The sequence below is a fragment of the Amblyomma mixtum genome, chromosome 10 (genome assembly GCF_055824585.1).
Source record: "Amblyomma mixtum isolate Tamu chromosome 10, ASM5582458v1, whole genome shotgun sequence".
Taxonomy (NCBI): domain Eukaryota; kingdom Metazoa; phylum Arthropoda; class Arachnida; order Ixodida; family Ixodidae; genus Amblyomma; species Amblyomma mixtum.
In genome coordinates this window covers 4,486,930-4,510,142 of record NC_143021.1, presented here as the reverse complement: position 1 = coordinate 4,510,142, position 23,213 = coordinate 4,486,930, and the positions used below count along the sequence as shown (strand labels likewise).

At 46.6% G+C, this 23,213-nt stretch overlaps 1 protein-coding gene across 2 annotated transcripts in view; it reads left to right on the top strand.

The window, feature by feature from the left end:
• The window catches only part of LOC149325017 (protein 5NUC-like), a 219,060-nt gene that overhangs the window by 114,887 nt on the left and 80,960 nt on the right, over window positions 1-23,213 (top strand). The window lies entirely within an intron of this gene.

Here is a 23,213-nt window from a genome sequence, read left to right as displayed (position 1 = left end):
GCGCTAATTGTTGTTCACCTGTACTGCGAACGTGCGCTCAGTCGCAGGCCAGCCGCTAGCTGCTCGATTTACCAGCCTTGCGAGTACAATTCGCAAGTTTCTGAGCCAATCTGTGAGCGAGCCGAGCTTTCAGCAATGACGCTGCTCACGAGCGCGCCGCGCGACGAGCTTCGGCCTGCTCCCTGGCTGCCGTATTCGTAGCTAAGCCTAGGAGGTTTCACTTCGATGCCAGAGCTGAGAGCGCTTCGAAACTGGCTAGCGCTGAGGTGCTACTCTTTGCATTGTAAGTACGTTTTATTGTGAACTATGTCTCGTAGTGAAATAAAGATATGCTCGGGTCGACCCGAACGGTGATGATGGCGTCGAGGACGAGCTTAAGAATCGCCGCAACGCAGCCGATATTCCATGCATACATGTGTGCTAAATTTGTTCACCTGTGCTGCAAACGTGGGCATAAAGGCTCGCTCAATCGCAGGCCAGTCGCTGCTCGATTTTCCAGCCTTGCGTGCGCGATTCGCAAGCTACGGAGCGAATCATTGAGCGAGCCGAGCTTTCGGCAACGACGCCGCCCGCGGTCGCGCCGGGCGACGAACTGTGCGCTGCTCGCTGGCTGCCCTTGTCGTCGCTAAACCTAGCCGATTTCACATAGATGCTGTAGCTGAATGCGCTTCGAAACTGGCCAGCACTTAGGTGCTACCCTCGGCACCGTTTTACTCTGAACCCCGCGTCATAGGGAAATAAATATATGCTCGGTTTCCGCGACCCCTTCAGGAGCGGAGCTATAGCAGAGGCCAGGCGAACTCCAGAGCAGCAGCAAAGCGGCTATGGGAGGAAATTTGTATGGCTGTTATCGCTTCTACCAACAACTCGACATTGGCTAATGATACTCTATCCCAGAGCTTTGGTCGTGAACAAACAATACCAGTGCATTTTTCTGACGCCGGCATCCAGGCTGGCAGGCCGGCCCCGAGAAGCTAGCGCGCCCTTACGAATGTATGGCCGTAAGGGCGGAGGAGTAAAACAAGCACTGAACTCCCTTGAAGTACGCAGGAGTGGAAATGCCATTTTACTCTTTTGTCAAGAGGAGTGAACAGGACCTTTCACTCTTTCTCGTTTGTAGAGAGAGTAGATTGAGACCTGCAGGAGTAGCGAGGCTCTTTTACTCTTAATGGAGGAGTAGCAGTTCTTAGAGTGATCTTCTTCAGTTAAAGCGGAAAATCTGTTTTGCAGCGACATTCTGAATTCCTCTACCTTCCCTCTTAATGCTAACTCGTTAATAGCCTTTCTCTTCACCAGTTTCCTCCGTTCCCTCTTCAAATCTAAGCTAACACGAGACCTTACCATTCTGTGGTCGCTACAACGGACATTACCGAGGACCTCCACATCCTCTACGATGCCAGGGTGTGCACACAGTATGAAGTCTATTTCATTTTTAGTCTCACCATTGGGGCTCTTCCACGTCCACTACCTAATCATTAATGATGGTTAATGATAGTTTAGCATGACTTGCACATTTCGTGATACTAGTTAATGTATGGTTAGTGATAGTTAACGCGACCTTAACTAGTACATTGATTAATTAGTGTTAAGGTACAGGCGCAGTACACAGTCCCACATGCCACTTCTTAATTCTAATTACCAATTAGTCATTGAGTCATTCAGTACAATGATATCATGAAATCCAGTTATATCATGTTCCGATGTCTTTCGATTCACCCGATTAAGTATCGATTGCCCCGCCGCGGTGGCTCAATGGTTACGGCGCTCGGCTGCTGACCAGAAAGACGCGTGTTCGATCCCGGCCTCGGCGGCTGAATTTCGATGAAGGCGAAATTCTAGAGGCCCGTGTACTGTGCGATGTCAGTGCAGGTTAAAGAACCTCAGGTGGTCAAATTTCCGGAGCCCTTCACTACGGCGTCCCTCATAGCCTGAGTTGCTTTGGGGCGTTAAACCCCAATAAACAATAAACAAGCAACTAATATCGATTGGCATTTGATTGGCATATGCCATATAAGTCATGCATCCGAAACGCGAACACATTTGGTAACAGGTCTCGGTCACGACAGTAATAGGTATTAAAGGCTTTCGCCTTAAAACAGCGTAGCGCCCGTGTTTGTGTCTTCTTTTCTTGGTCCCTTCTTCTGCGCTGTTTTTATGCAAAGGTGTTAATTAATGCGGAGCCCTGCATTACGGCATCTCGCATAGCCTCAGTCGCTTTGGGACGTTAAACCGCATAACACCTATCAGAACCCATGTGTGGCTTCGAGACGTGAAAGCCCACAATTCACGATTTTTCATCTCTTTCGAAGTGATTTGTGCACATAGCTGTAATGGCCTTCCACGTTACAGCTAGTGCAGCTAGACGTCACTTTTTTGAAAGGGGAACATAAATAGGCGGTCATAAATGTGACTAGAATTCCCGCTTTGTTACTGGCAAAAAAATAGAGAATATTTACTACATTGGATTGTGTGCCTAACCACGGATTTTCGCTACATAAAAGAAGACGTTGAGCGGGCCCTGCCGCGGGACAGAACGCTCGCGCTTCTCGGACATAAATTGTGAGACATTCCAGCGGCTAAAAAAGACGCGGACGAAGGGAAAGGACACAGGACCGGCGTTCGTCCTGTCTCCTTTACCTCCGTTCGGACATAAAATTGCGCTTCTCGAACACACAATCGGCAGGCGATGATTTCGCTGGGCTCTGAACCTCCGTATTAGTGCTTTCGCACTAAAAGAGCTGCCAGTGTTTCGATTTGTTTCGATTTCTTGAGATTCACTGGTCACTGACCGTGGTCAAACACAAATGGCATTTCGGGAGCGCTACGGCTCTCTTGTCGCAAAGAAGGCAGCCGTAGCGCTCCCGAAACGTCATTTGTGTTTGACCGTGGTCAGTGACCAGTGAATCTCATCCAGCCATGATTCCTGACCAGACGGTATTTCGTCGAACCCTAGACTAAATGTTTCCATTTCTTACTCTGAACTCTCGATGGAGCGATCGCGGGGGGGATGCTTATTCGCTGTGGGGACTGATATGCGAGGCCCGGGCTCCCAGGGCGGAACTGGAGAGGCTCGAGGAAGAGGCCCGCCACGAACTGCCCAGCTTCACGCCGTGCTTCTGCTGCAGCGTCACGCTGATCGCCCTGGCCGGGGCCCTCCTGGTGCTCTTCTTCGTCCCGACGGCCCAAGAACTGCCGCTGTACTTGCACCCACTGCAGCGGACGGGGCCCCGCACCACGGCTGTGCCCACCACGCCGCCCTTTGATCTGGACACCGGGGCCACGGAGTACATCACAGCGCTCACCAGCGACGGACAAGAAGACGTCTTCTCCGAAAAGAATAGGACAACAAAGAACAGCACCAGCGTGGTGCCCGACGTTGTCTTCGATGATACATTCAGCACCAGCGTTTTCGACATCTACAATTCCATGTGACGTTATTTTTTTACACCGTACTCCTACCGTTGCTTGCAGAATAAAGTGGGGGGATGTAGCCTATACGCAAAAAAATTGGCTGTGGTTTAGCTAAGGTTAAGCCTGGATAAGGGAAAAGCGCTCGCTGCTTTTCAGCCAGCTCCCAAGCTACCACTTCTGGATCGGTGTTTCTGCGCCGTCCGACTGCTGCTTCTTCGTCTCCTTCCATGGCGAGTGTCTGCGCCTGTTCTACAGGCAAGCGCACCTTATATACCCCTCTTTTCAAATGCGCACTGCGCACGGCTGCGACGAAAGGTGGCGAGAAGGAGAAGCGGCGGCGCACATGGGCAGTAGTGCGCAGCGGCGGCGAAAGGTCAGACGACGGAGGGGGCGCGCGGCGGCGACGACGGCTGCGGCAGCAGCGGCCACCTGCGCTCTGCGTGACGTCACTCGGTTTCGCGCATGCTCAGCTGTGGCAAACTGTAGTGTGGCTCACGCGAGCGCGGCGGCGACGACGGCAGCGGCAGCAGCGGCCCCCTGCGCTCTGCGTGACGTCACTCGGTTTCGCGCATGCGCAGCTGTAGCAAACTGTAGTGTGGCTCTCGCGAAGCGCGGTGTTGACGAGCCTAGTGAAGCTTTTCGCTTCAAAACCCTTGTGGTAATCATTTCTGTGGGGGAGATTTTTGGAAATCACCAATAGAATGTTTTATTTTTTTAGTAGCCCCGTTGCGGCTTGGTTAGTGCGGCATTTGGCTGCTTAGCCCAACGAGGGATCGAATCCCTGCCGCGCGGCGTTGTTAACGAACAGCAAAGAATGCAAGCTGGGCGAAATTAGTCCGGAGCCCTCCACTACGCGTCGCTCACAGTCCATGTGCAGCATCGACGTTAACCCACATACACCACAGCGTACCTATTTATTTATTTATTTTATTACGATAATGTTTCTGTAAGTATGTGACGCAAGCAGATGGTCAAGAGTGCAATTGCAGGTTGTGAACAAACAGAAGTGCATCAGAAAGACTTTATTAAAATGAAGTAGTGAAATGTTAATCAATCTTGTAGGAGGTTGACAGTTACATATAAATGAAAAACATTCTGCACAAAAGCATGAAAAAACTCATTATTCTCCTCCTTCTTCCTCCCTCCCATTCTTCCCTGTTCCTCTCCTCCCTATTACCAACCGAGCTAGCAGCGGTATATCACAGAACATCTTACATGTAAAGAAGTCAGCAAAAATTAAGCTAATCGCAGTGAGCTAGGTGCACATCCGTAGAAAACAAAAAGTTGGCACTGGTTGCCGTTACAGATTTGCTATAGGTTCTAGCCTTCAGCTGTAGGAAGATAGTGGGTTCGAGTTGGGGATGGGTGAATCCAATGGGTTCCATTCCTCGGTGACTAAAGAGAAAGGTGAAAGCTTAAAGGCAACAATATATTATGCGTATTGTAAACTGCAAGACATCTCGAAGGAAAACTTCTTAATTTAAAAATTTTGACGTTTCTGAGCCCCCTCAGGGCTCACAGGAGGCTGCCGGTTTGCGACTTCAAGTGCACAAGAGAACGGGGGAGAGGAGGGTGTTCAGTTTTGTAATCACGGGCTGCGTGGGATGACCGCTGCCGTGTTTTTTTTTCTCTTGTGATCGGCGCATTGAAGTTTGAAGACATCTATAAAAGAAATGAGGAACCCGGGGCAAAACGTTTGCTTTATTGGTTTATTGGGGTTTAACGTCCCAAAGCGACCCAGGCTATAAGGGACGCCGTAGTGAAGGGTTCCGGAAATTTCGACGACCTGGGGTTCTTTAACGTGCACTGACATCGCACAGTACACGGGCTTCTAGAATTTCGCCTTCATAGCAATTCCATAGCCGCAGCCGGGATCGAACCCGCGTCTTTCGGGTCAGCAGCCGAGCGCCGTAACCACTGAGTCACCGCGGCGGGGCGTGGGGGCAGAACGTCAAATCTTAATTCAGTTTATGACACTTGGGCCCCGGGCCCCGTTGCATGGCAAATGAGCGAGGTTTTAATAAAATTGGCTGTATCTTCAACAGCGACAGTAATTAATGGGGAGTACATTTACTAACGAGTTTAGATTTTATATATATTGTTTATTTTGAAATGAATTGAAGCCCACAAGCAGACGCACACAAGAAAAGGAAACACACAGGACAGGGGCTAACTTCATCTGATTTATTCGTAGGCAAGAGAGCAAGTATATACGTAATGAATATAATGTATATATTTTCTCTCTTGCCTACTAATAAATCAGATGATGTTAGCGCCTTTCCTGTGTGTTTCCTCTTCACGTGTTCTTGTGCGCTTAAATTAATTTCAAAATAAACTATGCACCATCTAGCCGAAACAGAAGTTTTGTTAAATTATATATTGTTTATTTGTGTGGAAATAAAAAAAAGCATCGTTTAATGTGTAATGTGTTTACTATGGTTGGCCCACTTAGAGCGGCTTTTCTCTTTCTTTTAACGTTTAGAAACAACCAAAACATTTCACCGTGAAAATTATGCGGGCAGTAGAAATGCGACTGCAGTGAAAACAGGCGCAGGCGCACCGTGAAAGGTATAGCTGGGTGTCATAATTATATTTAGAGGTGCTTAAATCCAGTAGACAGGCGGCGGGCAGCTTTTCATGGAGACCGTTCAGCTCCCGTCTAGGTGCGCAGCAGCGTCTTTTAAAACAGCCAGTACTTCTGCGACGCAAAAGCAGACAAGATTTCGGAAGCTGCAACCGAGGAAAGGTTAACTATCACACTCCGCTGTAAGGTTGTAACAGCCACACACTGCGCCCCTGTTCGGGGGGAGGTGGAAGGGTCTGCGTTAGTGACACGAAACCGCACCCTTAAAGGGGCAGTGAACAGGAATCTGAAATTTTTTTGCATGGGCTAGTCGGTGGTTCGTCTCAATTAAGGTAATAGCAGCGCAAAAAAACAAACAAACAGGGGCACAAGAGAGACACAACATGATGAAATTGACACATATAATGCCCACATCTTGCACGGCCGCATGGGAAAGGAAAGAGCCCAATGTAAGAGAAATGCAATCGATCAAAATTTTTGTATTGGCTAGTCGGTGGTTCATCTTAAGGAAGGTAATAGCATCGGAGACACAACCAACAATCAGCGCCAGTCCTGTTGGTTGTGTCTCTATTGTGTCCCCGTTTTTTTTGCGCTGCTATTACCTTCCTTAACAAGAATCTGAAAACGTCTTTTTGCCGCGGGAACTCAATCTGCAGGTTCCGAGCTTTCTTAGAAACTTGTATTTATTGGCCTGTGTGACAGATTTTCCTAATTAAACCGGATTAACGTGCTCCCGCCCTTTTTTTTTAATTCTCCCCCGTACGGTGGGCGGAGTGAGTCGACCAACGTGTGGAGTGCCTTTCAGCCAGCCCCGTGGAGCTTGCCGCTCTGCCATCAGCGGAGTAATACGTTGTAATCCGTAGTAGCAAATAGTCCGCGCGTATGTTTTATTTATGCGGGCTTATGTTGCGGCTATATTATCTGCAAATGAAACTATTTATTCGCGCAAACCTAAAAAACAGAATAAAGCGAAAGCAAAGCCTCCACGGAGCTGACTGAAAGGCGCTCTACACGTTGGTCGACTCCGCCCACCGTACGGGGAGAATACAAAAATAAAGGCTGGAGCCGCACGTTAATCCGACTTAATTAGCGAAATCGGCCACACAGGGCAATAAGCCGAAGTCTCTAAGAATGCTCGGAACGTGTAGATCGAGTTCCCGCTGCAAAAAGACGAGTTCAGATTCCTCTTCACTGCACCCTGAAGGGCAGGGAGACAATTTTTTAGAGTGCAACTCTTAGGAGCCCACTGAGTAAAACACGTTGCGGTGCTAGTTGGTTATGCATTTTCTTTCGTTAAAATTTTAGCAACGCTAACTTTTAGGACGAATACACAGAGGACATGACAGGACGGGCGCTGCCCGTCCTGCGTTTAGGAGCCTGTTCCTGCGTTTAACGTCGTAGTCGTCGTCGGCGTAACACGCCAGCTGTGGCAGGTGGCTTGCGAGTAGCTGCACTCCGATCTCGCATTACCGACTATCGTAATTTTTTTTCACAGAGTACAATCCTGTGACTATACGCTCACAACAATCGGATTCATTGTCAAACAGCGCGGGAAGACAGGACAGACGAAACACTCAACGAAAACGCTGATTCACAACTAATTTTTATTCGGAGAAACGATCCTTATAAGCCTTGTTTTCCAGGGAAAAAAAAAACACCAAACATAAATGAAGAAAACGATGCTATTCATCAGATTCAACGGGGAAAAACACAAAACATGCACCACATCTTCCGGGTGCAAACACGCATGAAAGTTAGATTTCTTTTTAGGATAAATAGGTAATCCTATTACTGAGTGTAATCGATGGATCACTTAAACAATCGAAGGCAACCAATGCCAAAAAGAAGAGGGATCCCATACACATCATAAAAATTGCTTTGTACCATGCAATGAGGATTTGGAGTGCAGGATAGCCTGTACTTGCAGAGCGGCATACATCATCCAGACGAGACAATGCAAAAACGTTCGTTTAAGTGACCACAATAGTTCCCGTTCCATTGATTATTCATGCAATCTTGCCCGTCACTGGAGGAAAGGCGCAAGCACTGTTCTTTTTTGTAACGCCATCATCCTCCGCAATGAAAGACCAGCTAACAAAAGAAATTTTAGAAGCTTTCCATGCCTACAATAACACAGACGTTTGCATGAGTGCTCCAACAACACTCACTGATAGGGAAATCGCCTGTTTATCCACAAATGACACACAACTTTCGTGCGCGCTTGCCTGGCGGTGGTATGGTGTGCGTTTTTTATCGTTCTCTTGTTTTGTTCTTTTATTATTGGTATTCGTTGTTTTTTTTCTCGAAAGGAAAGCCTTCAAGGATTGCTTCACCGAATAAAAATCAGGTGGGAGTCAGCGCCTTTGTTGGGTGTCCTTTCTTTAATCTGCTCTGCGTTTCCGCGCTGCTTAACAATGAATCAGTACCGCCTGGCTGTAATCGCACCTTGAGGAACTGTAAAGGCGCGCGTTTGACAGATAACATTCCTTGCGTGGGGCCGCCGCGGTGGCTCGGTGGTTATAGTGCTCGGCTGCTGACCCGAAAGACGCGGGTTCGATCCCGGCCGCGGCGGTTGAATTTCGATGGAGGCGAAATTCTAGAGGCCCATGTACTGTGCGTTGTCAGTGCACGTTAAAGAACCCTAGGTGGTCGAAATTTCCGGAGCCGTTCACTACGGCGTCGCTCATATCCTAGGTCGCTTTCGGACGCTGAACGCCCGTAAACCAAAACGCAAGCCAATACGGTGGTGCTTAGTTTTTCGCACGTGACCTTCGAAATGCGGACAGTGCAGCAAGACCCGCAAAGATACGACCGAAACCGCTGCTTGCGCTGACTTTCTCTGGGGCAATCGCTCATTTAAGCTCTGTGGATCATGAACTATTATTTCTTCACTGTGGTCCGCAGAAGAGCCCGCACATCGTGGGAAGCGGTTATGCAGCTGTACGTTAACCGAATTCTATTGGTGGCGCGTATATCAGCATGAACAGTGAAAACCACTGCGTGGTAGTGGTTTGCTTTCACGCGTTTGCATAAATACTAAACAATCTTTTTGTAATTATATAGTATTACACATATGTCACGCATGAATTACTTTACGTGCACTCACTGTGCGTGGGCAGCACGTACGGAATTATCGCATATGTATTGCGTAAATGATGCACGGAATGACGTACTGAAAATGTCAGCTTGCGCCGTTTCAGACAAATTTAGCACCGCAGGTGCGTCGGAGTAGATTTTATCTACTGTGTACGGCATGCTGTAGCGTATCATGATATATATATATATATATATATATATATATATATATATATATATATATTTCGATGAAAAAACTTGCTCGACTGCTGATAACATAAGGAAAGAGTTGAAGTACACTTCATAGAGAAACATTTCTTTACCGACGGTTTCGGACGGTGGACCGTCCTTCATCAGGGTAAGGTTGTTTGTGAACAAAGACGATCCATTTGCTCACGGCACCGCACACAGATGGAGAGGGAAAGACGCTCTCCTTTGAGGAAACAAAACAAAACACGAAATGCAATACAGTGGCGGACAAGGGTGTTCCTGCCGATTAAGGGGAAAATGAGGGCTGCAAAGCGAGCAGACAAAAAAGAAAAGAACGAATTCAAGAAAGGGGTAAAGAGGGGGTGGGGGAAGGGAAGAAGGCAAAAGGTTGCAGCGGAAGTGGAGAGGGGTGAACTGTCTGCGAGGAAAACCGTTGAGAAGAAATATTGTGGGCGGAGGCTTCCTTCGGCGGGAGCGGGACGTTCGAACACGCGGGAAGAAAACATTATCGCGCCCGTTGCATCACAGTGACAACCGCCCGACAGAAGTGTGGTTACTGACTGTTTGAATGTGAGTTACGGCGGCGGCGCGATCACATCGACGGAGAGTTAACCGGCCAGACGCCGGACGGAAACCTGATCCCGTGGCTGGGCCCCGCGGAGACCCAGCGCCAGCCCCCGGACGCTACTCGTCAGCCGCGCGCCCCCTCGCAAAGACACTGCGCCGCCGACGAGGTGCCCTTTCCAAGGAGCGAAGTGGGGGCCAGAGCAACGAAAAAACGAGAGAAAGAGAGGGCGTACGCAGAGCAGGAAAAATAAAAATAAGAAAAAAAGGAAAGAAAAGGAGGCATGAGAACTTGCAAAAAAGTGAAAAAAGGGGGGTGGGGGAGGGTGGCTTGCTATGTACCTCACTCATCTACCTCACCTTTTTGAAAATCACGAAGTAGCCCAAATTCACTTAAGGCCCCTTGTTAGCGCCCTGCGCCTTCGTAAGGCAGGCAAGTAGAAAATTGGGCTATCTAGCTGGACGACCGACAAACGCGATTGACAGTGATCCACAACCATATTAGTGTATAGCAACACTCCTAATCCTCGTTCGCAAACCAATGTAATGTATTGAGTATCATTCTTTTCGTTCTGTTTGAAATGACATTTAAAAAAAAGGGGGGGGGGGGTGGAAGGCCCCCTTATGGTTTACTGCAGAAGTCGTTTCAGCAGCAGCAGCGGTTCTGTGGCCCTTTCAGCGCTAACGTGCTGCTCGATCTGCTTCGGCTTCGTTTCCACGCCTGCTGGTGTGGCCGACACATGCTTGCTTCCGCCCTGGCTGGGTGGCCGGTGGCTTCCATGGGAGCTGAGGTAGGCTGCCTCCCCTGCTTCGAGGCTTTATGCCACCTCAAGCAGCTCCAAGGATTTAGTGAAGCTTGCTGCTTTAAGCCGCAGTATCGCAGCGTGATTTGCATTCTGCAGGCCCGCAATGATCAAGTTCTTCCATTGCGAAGTGTCCTCCTTGATGTCGCACTTTGTGCAGAGGTAACTCTTGTCGAAAAAATAGTCGACAACGGACTCGCGTGGACCTTGCGTACGGCGGAGCAGTCTCTCGTAGAGGGGAAGCGGGTTGGTCTCGTCGTCGGGAAAGACCTTCTGCAGCTCCTCCGCCCATTTCTCCCAGGTCTCCAGCTGCTTCCCCCTTTCTCTGTGCCACTTCAAGGCAATCCCGCTGAGCTTCGACGCTGCCACAGCGAAAACAACACCGTCCCTACAGCCGGCCTGCCCCGCCATCATCTTGACATTCGATATCCACTCCCTTGCGCTCTCTCTCGCTCCGGCCCCCGCAATGGCGGTGCCCGAGAAGGCGGGAATGGATGCCGACAAGTCCGGCATTGCTGTAACAAGTGCGTTGCCTTGGTGTTGGGCTGCCAACAGCTGTACGTGGGCTAGTTGTTCGGTGAGCGTCATCAGCGACTTGATTATTTCCATGTCTTGGGACATGGCGATGCCTTAGGGGTGGCTGCTAGCTGACCGCTTCACTTCAGGGAGTCCGAGTAATGGAAGGAGGCTCACCGCTGCTGTCTTCACGTAGTCGGCGTCGCTTCGGTTGCCTCTTTCCCGTTGCTCCAGGCTTTCGGAGGAGGTAAATCCCACTTCTGATTATAAGCTTTATCTTGGGTGTTCGGGCGCGAATTAACGGCAGGATGCCTTTTTACTTTTTCGAACTGTTTATTAACAAGGTTAGCTAAGAATGATTACATAGGTGCGTACGGTCCAGCGTCCATCTTCTTCTTCTTCACCATAAGAACATGGCACATACGCGTCCATCTTGCGTCTCTTCCTTCGTCTTCCTCCCCAGGGTTGCTGGTCGCCCCGTCGCCCATGGTTGTCGTACGACTGCGCTTTTTCCGCTGCGCGCGTTTGCCTTGCATCGGGAGGTTCGCTAACACATCCAAACATCTCTTTTACGCACTCCTATTCGACCAATCAAATTAACTTTTTGGACGTCTTGATTCGAATAGAACAGGGCATCTTAATCACCAGTGTCTACAGGAAGCCCTCTGATAGACAACAGTACCTCCATTACATGAGCCCACGCCACTGCAAAACCTCTATTCCATACTCTCAGGCCATCAGATTCAAACGAGTGTGCTCACGCTCAGAAGGTTTTAAGGGTAATTCTAATCGTATGCGGGAGGTTTTGAATCATTAGCGCTATCCGATCTCTATTGTCGAAGATGCAATTAGAAAAGCGGAAGAGAGAAATCGTAACGAACTGTTTGGGGATCCCGCGTCAGCAGCTCCCAATGAACACCGCTCTAATCTAGTCCTAACCTTTGCGAACAACCTTCCGAATGTAAACAAAATTCTAAGAAAACATTTTAACATCATCGAACAAAGCGACCGACTCTCAAAGATTTTCCCAACGGCTCCACGGGTCACCTACCGACGACCAAAAAATTTGCAAAATTGTGTGGTCCACTCTACTATCAGTAAACAAGAGCCTGTAGGTTGCGTGCCTTGCGGGAAGAATCGGTGTCAAGTTTGCAAGCACATGCAGAAAACGACGTTGGCTCAGAGCACACACTCTAATTTCAAACACTCCATTCGAGAGAACTTGAATTGTGACAGTAGTAACGTACTGTACATGCTCGCGTGCGGCAACTGCCAAATGCAATATATTGGCCAGACCGAGAATCCCTTCCGAATTCGATTCAATAATCACCGCGCGCATGCCAAATCACTTCCTCTCCTCCCCCTGTCGAATCACGTCCGTCAAGAAAATCATGATTTCGACAAAATTAAGGTCACTCTGCTACAGAGCGGTTTCAAAAATACCCGTGAGCGGGAACAACGGGAGTCATACTTTATTTTCAAATTTAATACGCTGCAGGCCGGTATAAATGAGAACCCCGGAGCTCTCTCCGCACTTCAGAAATCAGAGGCCCAGTGAGATTCACAGCCTCTTCGACTGAATCGCCTGAGGTCATACACTCTTAGAAAAAAAGGCAGTGAAAACGTAGTAACGGCTGCTGTTACAACATTTTTTTAACCCCTACTACCTATGTACTATGTTGCTACGACCTTGTTACTACTCGAAAGAAAATTAAGTAGTAACAAGGTAGTAACTTCTGCTGTTACTACGTTTTTTTGGCAGTTACTACACTTGTACTACCTCATTATAACCCTCGTAGTATCCATTACTACCTTGATCTGGAAATCGATGATCGGAATATGCACATGTACGTATACTAACATTCCCGGTGACATTGCTACTCAATGCCCCATGTTTTGTATAATGAAAAGGGTTTCCTAATTGGCAGCAAATCGAACAAAATTGCCAGTGCTGTTTTTTGTTTTCAATACAATATACGCAGCGCGTAGGTGTTCCACTCTTTAGTTTGATTTCTTAATTGCACTTTTTCACCAACCCCAAGCTATTGTGCCTGACTTGTGCTCATTTTTCCTTCTGGTTTACTACAAGATGCACAAAAATGGGCGTTGAGTTTCTGATGTCATGTTCATGCACTCCTTGTGACACATTAGAAAGTCACCACGAAGTCAGGTATTCATGTCTTTCGACAATAAAAACTCAGCAGAGACTCTTTTTCGTTAACACAGAAGATTTCCTTATGTCATTGGCCATCAGCCACTGAAAGGTCCTTCTCAACAACATTGTTGTCCTGTGCGAGAATGTAGATGCTGCTGCTACATTTACACGCAATGAAAAGAAGAAACAACTGTGGCTGCACATATCAAGGCACATAAGTTGACTGTTAACATCTGGTGGCGTGGCGTAGTGGTTAGCGTGGTAGGATAGAAAGTGTGGAAACAACTTCAGCATAGAAAGTCAAAGGTCTGCCGTTCGAATCCTCCTGAAAGCAGGGTTTTTTTTCTTTTTTGTTTTTGCTCTAGTTTGTTTTTGCTCTTATTTTGCACTATTGCTATCTTATATGCATACGATTCCAATGTCAAAAGTCATTAGATTATTTCTTAAGGTGTTTTCTCTCGAGAGGTAGTAAACGTTACTACCTTGCAGTTACTACGTACAGTTACTACCTAGGTAGTCATATATGTGACAGTCGTTACTACCCTAAAATGTAGTAACCTCAACTACCTTTTTTTTAGTGTACCATTTTGAGTGTTTGCGTCTGCATGCCGCCTGTCTCCTACCCCAACCTTTCTTTTCTTCCTTATGCCCAAACATTGCTGCTGAAACGACTTCTGCAGTAAACCATAAGGGGGCCTTCCACCCCTCCCCCCCTTTTTTATTAAATGCCATTTCGAACAGAACGAAAAGAATGATACTCAATGCATTACATTGGTTTGCGAACGAGGATTAGGAGTGTTGCTATACACTAATATGCTTGTGGATCACTGTCAATCGCGTTTGTCGGTCGTCCAGCTAGATAGCCCAATTTTTGTACTTGCCTGCCTTACGAAGGCGCAGGGCGCTAACAAGGGGCCGTAAGTGAATTTGGGCTATTTCGTGATTTTCAAAAAGGTGAGGTAGATGAGTGAGGCACATAGCAAGCCACCCTCCCCCCCTCCTTTTTTCACTTTTTTGCAAGTTCTCATGCCTCCTTTTCTTTCCTTTTTTTCCTTTTTTCTTCTTTTTATTTTTCCTGCTCTGCGTACGCCCTCTCTTTCTCTTGTTTTTTCGTTGCTCTGCCCCCCACTTCGCTCCTTGGAAAGGGCACCTCGTCGGCGGCGCAGTGTCTTTGCGAGGGGGCGCGCGGCTGACGAGTAGCGGCCGGGGGCTGGCGCTCTGTCTCCGCGGGGCCCAGCCACGGGATCAGGTTTCTGTCCGGCGTCTGGCCGGTTAACTCTCCGTCGATGTGATCGCGCCGCCGCCGTAACTCACATTCAAACAGTCAGTAACCACACTTCTGTCGGGTGGTTGGCACTGTGATGCAACGGGCGCGATAATGTTTTCTTCCCCCGTGTTCGAACGTCCCGCTCCCGCCGAAGGAAGCCTCCGCCCACAATATTTCTTCTCAACGGTTTTCCTCGCAGACAGCTCACCCCTCTCCACTTCCGCTGCAACCTTTTGCCTTCTTCCCTTCCCCCAGCCCCTCTTTTCCCCTTTCTTGAATTCGTTCTTTTCTTTTTTGTCTGGTCGCTTTGCAGCCCTCATTTTCCCCTTAATCGGCAGGAACACCCTTGTCCGCCACTGTATTGCATTTCGTGTTTTGTTTTGTTTCCTCAAAGAAGAGCGTCTTTCCCTCTCCATCTGTGTGCGGTGCCGTGAGCAAGTGGATCGTCTTTGTTCACAACCTTACCCTGATGAACGGTCCACCGTCAGAAACCGTCGGTAAATAAATGTTTCTCTAAGAAGTGTACTGCAACTCTTTCCTTATATATATATATATATATATATATATATATATATATATAAACGTAATTCCGTTGACACACGGTAGAAAAATAACAACTTTATTCTAACTTTTCGACCAGGGTCTGGCCTTCGTATATATATATGTGTGTGTGTGTGTGTGTGTGTGTGTGTGTGTGTGTGTGTGTGTGTGTGTGTGTGCGTGTGTGCGTGTGCGTGTGTGCGCGCGTGTGTGTGTGTGTGCGTGCGTGCGTGCGTGCGTGTGTGTGTGTGTGTCCCAGCTAAATTTTGCCAAACTTTCAAAAAAGGCGAAGTGTCCTAGTCCAGTGAAACCAACTCAGGGTTATTCATATTCGCGTGGCCTAGTCTTGAGTATTTTCTCCGCTCTCCAAAGTTCATTAATTAGTTGAGTTTAATTAGCTAACTTTATAATTATTGACTTCAGGAAGAAAGTGTCAATGCAAAAGTTTTAGATCACCTTGAAATAGCGCTGCTAGAGCTGTTTCCGTCAAGTTACGATTTACCTAGCTTCATTTATTGGCCTTAAAAGAAAGTTGTCACGTCACCAGCTGCTCGCTCACCTCTCTCTGCCCCAATGTGCACCCAAAGTCTCATCCAGGAGAGGACTTCAGAAAAAACGGACTTCAATCTTTAAGGCGCGTCTTGGGACGTTGAAGTGGCACGGTTGTCATGTGGAAGCTTTTTCTTATTGTGTGGGTTATGGTTAAAGGCCGGTAAAAAAATACGTTACGTAAATATTACTTTGCTGCAAATGTCTCAGTCAGCTGTTTCGCAAAGCGATCTACAACTTTTCCATAGACACTTTGTTCCTCAAGTCAGTAATTAAAAAGTCGCTTAATTAAGCTTGTCTATTTAGTCAACCTTGAAAAACGAAAAATATACTGCAGACTAGGTCACGCGACTCTAAAAGACCCTCATTTGGTTTCAGACGGCTAGGACACCCCGCGTTTTTTAAAAGCTTGGTTACATTTAGCTATGACACGTGGTGTGTGTGTGTATATATATATATATATATATATATATATATATATATATATATGAGAAAAGCCAACAGCCACAGAAACCAAGGAACACAGGGGATTTTTAATTAATTTATTTGTTTTGTGCTGTTGTTAGATTTAGAATATTGTTACGGTGCATAGTGGCTAGGCGAAGACGACGTTGAAGTTAATTGATTAGAAAAGCAGAAGAAAAAAGAACCACATGCCGCCGGTGGGATCCGAACCCACGACCTCCGAATTACGCGTCCGGTGCTCCACCGCTGAGCTACGGCGACGGCTGTCAAATCTTCTGCTTTTCGGGGTTATTTATGTTTACAAATAACCTACCCTTGAGAGTGTTCATTAGCGCCACCCAATTCGGAGGTCGTGGGTTAGGATCCCACCGGTGGCATTTGGTTGTTTTTTCTTCTGCTTTTCTAATCGATTGGCTTTAAGCGATAACATATTCAGCAATATTCTAAATCGAACAACAGCAAAAATAAATTAATTAATTAAAAATCCCCTGTGTCCCTTGGTTTCTGTGGCTGTTGGCTTCTCTCATATTTATAACGAACCCCTCATTCCCCTTTCCTTGTTTGCTTAATTGCTTAGCGAGGGCCTCGGTTCTGGCAGCCTTGACGCGATAAGAAGCATACGAGGGTTCTCACACAGCTTCCACCCTCGCCGTTCGATGACGTTCTGCGTCACATCAGCGGTAACTCAGGACGTGCTACGTCCGCCGCTTAAGAACGGGGGTGGCGCTAATGAACACTCTCAAGGGTAGGTTATTTGTAAACATAAGACCCCCGAAAGGAGATTTGACAGCTGTCGCCGTAGCTCAGCGGTAGAGCACCGGACGCGTAATTCGGAGGTCGTGGGTTCAGATCCCACCGGCGGCATGTGGTTGTTTTTCCTTCTGCTTTTCTAATCAATTAGCTTTAAGCGATAACATATTCAGTAATATTCTAAATCGAACAACAGCACAAGATAAATTAAAAATCCCTCGTGTCCCTTGGTTTCTGTGGCTGTTGGCTTCTTTCATATTTATAACGAGTCCCTCATTCCCCTTCCCTTGTTTGCTTAATATATATATTATGGGTGTGCGAATATTCGAAATTTTAGAAGATAATTAGGGGTGTGCGAATATTCGAAATATTCGAATATATTTCGAATATTATATTTTTAGTATTCGAATTCGATTCGAAATTCAGGTATTCGTGTTGTTTCGAGTATTCGACCCGACGCGAATATTCGTATCTAGCCGAATATTCATTGTGAGCACCGGCGTGCATTTCGGTCCGCAAGCCCTATCGACAGATATATAACTACAAGGCGGCGCCTACACGGAAGGAAAATTCTTTCTTCCTCCAAGGGCCATGCCGTAGCTGACTGCGCTGGTGAGTTTTTTTGTAGCTATACCTGCGAAGCTGGTATAGTCAGAGCTGTGCACGAAGTACCTCGCAATACGTGCCAGGTCAGTGCCAAGTGAGAGGGCATTTTCTGTGGCTGGAGGAGTCGTTTCAGTTAGAAGGGAACTACTGCCTGACCATGTGGTGCAGCTGGTTTTACTTCACGACAACTTTTTACGTCATCCCAGCAACGCGCTTTTGTGCTGATGGCAAGCTAGCCTTAATCAATGCTGTGTATTAGCCATCTTCTCTGATATTTCCACTCTTCTAAGAATAATGTTCGAGACTTTGATACTTTTTGTGCAGCCACAAACACCTTTTGTGTTCATTTAATCATCGATAGTTGAACTGTGATGTTCTTGGGTGCCCAAATAAATATTTTGTAGTGATTAAATGCGTCTGTCCTTGATTATTCGATATTCGATTCGATATTCGGAACTAAGTATTCGTATTCGATTCGTATTCGAAAAATTTGATATTCGCACACCCCTAAATATAATTCGAATATTATATTTTTAGTATTGGTATTCGATTCGAAGTCCAAGTATTCGTGCTGTTCCGAATATTCGACACGACGCGAATATTCTTATCTAGCCGAATATTTTATTGCGAGCACCGGCGTTCATTTCGGTCCGCAAGTCCTATCGACAGAGACAGAACAACATGGCGGCGCCCAGAGCAATGCGTAACGTTGGGCCATGCAGTAGCTGACTACGCTGGTGAGCTTCTTTGTGGCCATACCTGCGAAGCTGGTATAGCCAGAGCTGTGCAAGAAATACCTCGCAATGCGTGCAAGTTCAGTGCCAATTGAGAGGGCATTTTCTCTGGCTGGAGAAGTCATTTCAGCTAGAAGGGAACTACTTCTGCCTGACCATGTGGAGCAGCCGGTTTTCCTTCACGACAACCTTTTATGTTCATCTCAGCAACGTGCTTTTGTGCTTATGGCAAGCTAGCCTTGATGAATGCTCTGTACTAGCCATCTTCTCTGATATTTCCATTAACACGTTTTGGCGGGCTAGTTGGTTAAGCATCTTGAATAAACAGCGCGAACGAAGACGAGCACAAAAGACAAGAAAATGGACGACACAGCGCTGACTAACAACTGAGGGTTTATTGCTGATCACACAAGTATAAATACATAGATGTCGGCAGAGAGGGAAAGGTATACAAAGTGCAAAACAAACAAAAAAAAACCATAAATGTGACAACAGCAACAGAAGCGCGCTAGAAATCAGCGGATTTCGCTGATTTCTCCACTACGGCGTCTCTCATAGCCTTAGTCGCTTTGGGACGCTAAACCCCATAAACCAAACCATATATACGCCGTATTGCTCCGGAAATTTCGACCACCTGGGGTTCCTTAACGTGCACTGACATCGCAGAGTACACATGCCTCTAGAATTTCGCCTCCATCGAAATTCAGCCTCCGCGGCCGGTATCGCACCCGCGTCTTTCGGGTCAGCAGCCGAGCTAGAAGCACGTGTACTGTGCGATGTCAGTACACGTTAAAGAACCGCAGGGAGCCAAAATTTCCGGCGCCCTTCACTACGACGTCCCTCATGCCTGATTCGCTTTTTGGGATGTTAAACCCCCACAACTCAAATATATATATATATATATATATATATATATATATATATATATATATATATATATATATATATATATATATATATATATATATATATATATATATAAAATCAAATTCATGAGAAATTCCTGTGTTCACCTCCAACGACTATTCAGTTTTGATTGACTGACTGGACCGATCGATCAATCTGGTAACTGATGGATCGATAGATCTTTTACTGACCTGGTTGATATATTTGGAGCTCCTGTGGGCGGCCCTTCAGACCAGGGCTGTAGAGGCTTCTGTCGATCGTGTGGCAATGACGCTGCCTGGTCGTCCAGACGTGCGCTGGTCAGCTTCGCCTCCCGTTGGACCAGGGTCGCTTTACGTGGCTTTAAATGGTGGGGTTGTTATGGACAAGTCCATGTATTAGGGTTAGCGTGTAGCCACACCATGGACGTTTCTATTTCATTTATTTCATTTATTTTCTGCTTAAGGGCCCGAGGGCATTACATAAGGGAGAGGCGAATTAGTATGATGTATATTTCTTGAACATAGAAAAAGGTGAGCAGAAATATATAAAATACAACGAAGGCAAGCAAAAACAAAAGCGAGAGAAAAAGATGCAGTAAAAATGCAAAAATACATCTAAGTGAAATAACAGCAAACAAGCGAGCGCAAGAGAAACAAAAATTACACTAAGGCGCAGAAATGCAACTAAACTAAGTAAGAAAAGAATACAAAGGGTGCAGTCTATTCAGGATGGCTGAAGTTTTATCTTATTACGGAGTGGAGTTCTATCTGTGCATTCGACTATGTTTTCGGGTAAGGAATTCCATAAGACTATTGCATGAGAGAAAAATGAGCTACTCTTTGCAAGGGTGCGGGTGGAAATTCGTGCTACACACTGGCAGTGGCTTAAACGGGAAGATCTTCTTAGTGGTTTTGTTAGTAGCGTATGTGTTCGGGCAGGTGTGTTTAAATTTAACCGGGAACTTTCTACGAAAGGCTTTGGCTGGTCAAAGCAAAGAAGCAGGTCACTCAGTTGATTTGGGAGGACGCATCTCTCTTCGCTACAAAAAAATCTTTTCATTCAGCCTTCTTTTATAATAGTTTCATATAGAAATCGCGAAGCGTGCTCTCAAGAGAATACGTGGAAACCTTGAAAAATCTACAGTTGCTCATTTCGCAAATGCAGTAGTGCATAAGCCGTCGTTTTTCCACCCAGCGCTCTGTGTGGCCAAGGGATCCGTACGGGCTCAAAGAGATCTTATGTTTTCTTTTCTGAAACGTTGCCGAGAGTAGGTTTGCTAATTCAGCAATGTTCACTCTACTCCGTCGAACCCTTCGTTATAAAGCAGGGTCAGGGCAGAAACTACCTTCCACATTGCTTTTCGGGCGTCATCCCTACTTGGCTATGCAACGCTGCCAGCGCTAGGTTATCGCTCTAATACGAGCGTCGATACTCATTCGAACACTCATTAAATGCAGATTCTGCTCTTCCCCGGCTCTCCCCCTTAATCAGCGATGCAGCGACGTTCTCGCCCCTCTGTAAGAACACATTCGCCACACCCGGTGACGTATCTAATTTGGGTGAGAAATAAGAGTAGGGCTTTTTGCACGCTCAAAAAAAAAACAACAGAAAACACTTCCGGTGTAGTAAAAACAAAATCAAGTTTCCGGACGTGTAATATTTTAAAAAAGGAAACTTAGCGTTCCGGAGAAATGTTGCAAAATCAATCATCGGTGCTAGTACGTTTAAACGGTAAAATGTTCCCTTAACTGACGGCTTAATGGAGACAGTTGTATAAGCACGGCCATTTCATCCGGCTTGTGACAGCAAGGATATTCGAAATATTTGTACTTTAATGAATTTTCACGTCAGTGCAAAGAAAATTGTAAGGATCAATTCTTAGGCGTCAATATTAATACACACAGAGTAGGCAAACGATTTTCCTGCGCCGCAGTAAAGTATTGATAATCCCTCGCGCATATCACGCTTTTCATCATTTGAAAACATCACCTCGTGCGACCACTCAGCTGGCCATGGTTTGTACACAATTCAAATGATACAGTGTAATTTAATTGCATTTATATGCTGTCTCTTTTTAATTCCATCGCGATGAAGCGAGTCTTGAGCTCTTCCGTAGCTTTCACATCACGTGGCATTTTTCAGCTTGCGTTTTGAGTTTTTCGCGACACACAGAACAAAAAAACTTGAGTTTCTCGAGTTTTCACGCGCTGAGGTTGAGGCTATTTTGAATGTGGAAGATCACATTTTCCAGTGCTACGTTTCACCTACAGTGTGTAACTGATGCTCTTTGAAAGCTTTTTAAGAATCTTGCTTTTAAAAATATGAAAAATCGTGCATCTAAAAGTGACAACGAGCAAAATTACCAAGCAAAATCGGCAGAGTCTTCTTGCGGCTAATGCGCTGAAATTTACCAGCCTCAAGCTACGGCTTCAAAGCTGCTTAACGAAAGTGAAACACTAGGTGTTATGAAAAAATAGATGCTTTTTGAGGTAAAATTGTCCTGCTAGCGCGATCATAATCGCGGTTGGAGCGGACGTTGTAATAAGTGTTCCAAGTGATAATTAACGTTCTCTGTCACCGATAGCTGTTGATTAGCTTTTTCACTTGGGCAGTTGAGCGAATCCGCCAAATATCATTATAGCTGGAAAAAATCTATTTTCCGACTGCACTGCGCTGCTCAGAATTTCAGCTTCCAGGCGCCACTTGAAGCTTGTACGCATCACACGCGTCTCGCACTAGTTTCTCCGGCTCTGGCGAGAGCACTGCAAAAGACATCGCTCTAATCGTGAAATAAAAAAAAACACAAAAAAGAGACGAAAAACTTCTTGCGCCTGGAAGCCCGAGGCATGAAATTCCTTTGGAGTGCATGGCCGTCGGCTGCTTGTTTCTTCCAACCATTTTCATTTGCTGCAGCTCTGAATGGCCATTTTTCGACGCCTTAGAAGATGGACATGGTTACTGCGTTGTTTGGACGCAGAAGCAAGCCTCGCAGCTGGAGCCATTGCTTCCTGCTTTTCAGAACGGTGCTCAACCATTTGAGCACCAGAGGAGTGGTGCAGCCACATTACGAGCAGGCGACCATCTCTTGCAAGAAGAGTTCGAGACCGATGTCAACTGAAATCCACAGGCTAGATAGGCTCTGAAAGAGAAGTATATTTTTTTCGATGTCAACAAAAATACAAAACAAAACTGCTGAACTCAATGGTCTAAACAGTCAGGCACATGCACAGTGCCGCAGCACTGAGCACGTCAGTAGGGCAGTAATAAGGCCGACATTCGACTGCCGCGCAGGACGATGAAGTATGTCGACCATTTGCGCAAAACCTCAGCCTCGCTCGATTGACAGTGCGTCCACGCTTGCTTGCTCAAAGACGCGCGTGCGGAGGCGCTGCAACATTGGAAACATGGTTCTTTGTGGACGCCCATTTAAGGAAGCCACTCCCCACTGCCTCCAGAAAACGAACATGCCGACACACAAAAGCTAGATAAGCTAGCTTAAGAGAAGTCGCTCGCGCATCTCAAGGAAGCGTCGCTTTGGAGTGGACACTTCTTTTTAAGCACCACTTTTTAAGCGCCACTCTTCCACGTATCCCGGCATCCGGGGCTCACCGACAGCGATTTCCACTCATGACTCTCATCGGGTGTGACCGCAATGAAGATTTAGTATTGTATGCAGTCCGACAAAGATGGGAGAGTGAATTTGCACATAATACAGAAATCTGTCGCAGCGCTAACGAAACGGAGACAAGATTGTCTCCTCTGGTAGGGCATTTTATCACCTCATGTAAGTTGAAATCTAGGACTAAATCAAGGAACTGTTTTTCTTCGTTTGTGATTTGTGAGGTTCTGATAGTAGAGGCCAGTTGATAGTGAGATAGTTGAAGTCAACAAAAACAAAGATGGGTGCGTTGGACAGCTTACTCCGAAGTGATTGTAGTGAAAGGCAAAGGGAATTCCAGAACGATGGGCTATTTCCACGAGGGCGGTAGCAGATACGGAATACTGTTTTGATGCCTGTGCATTGTACGCAGACCCAGGTCAGTTTAATGATGTCTTCATGGCAAATGAGCGATGATTACACGATGCTTTTCACGGC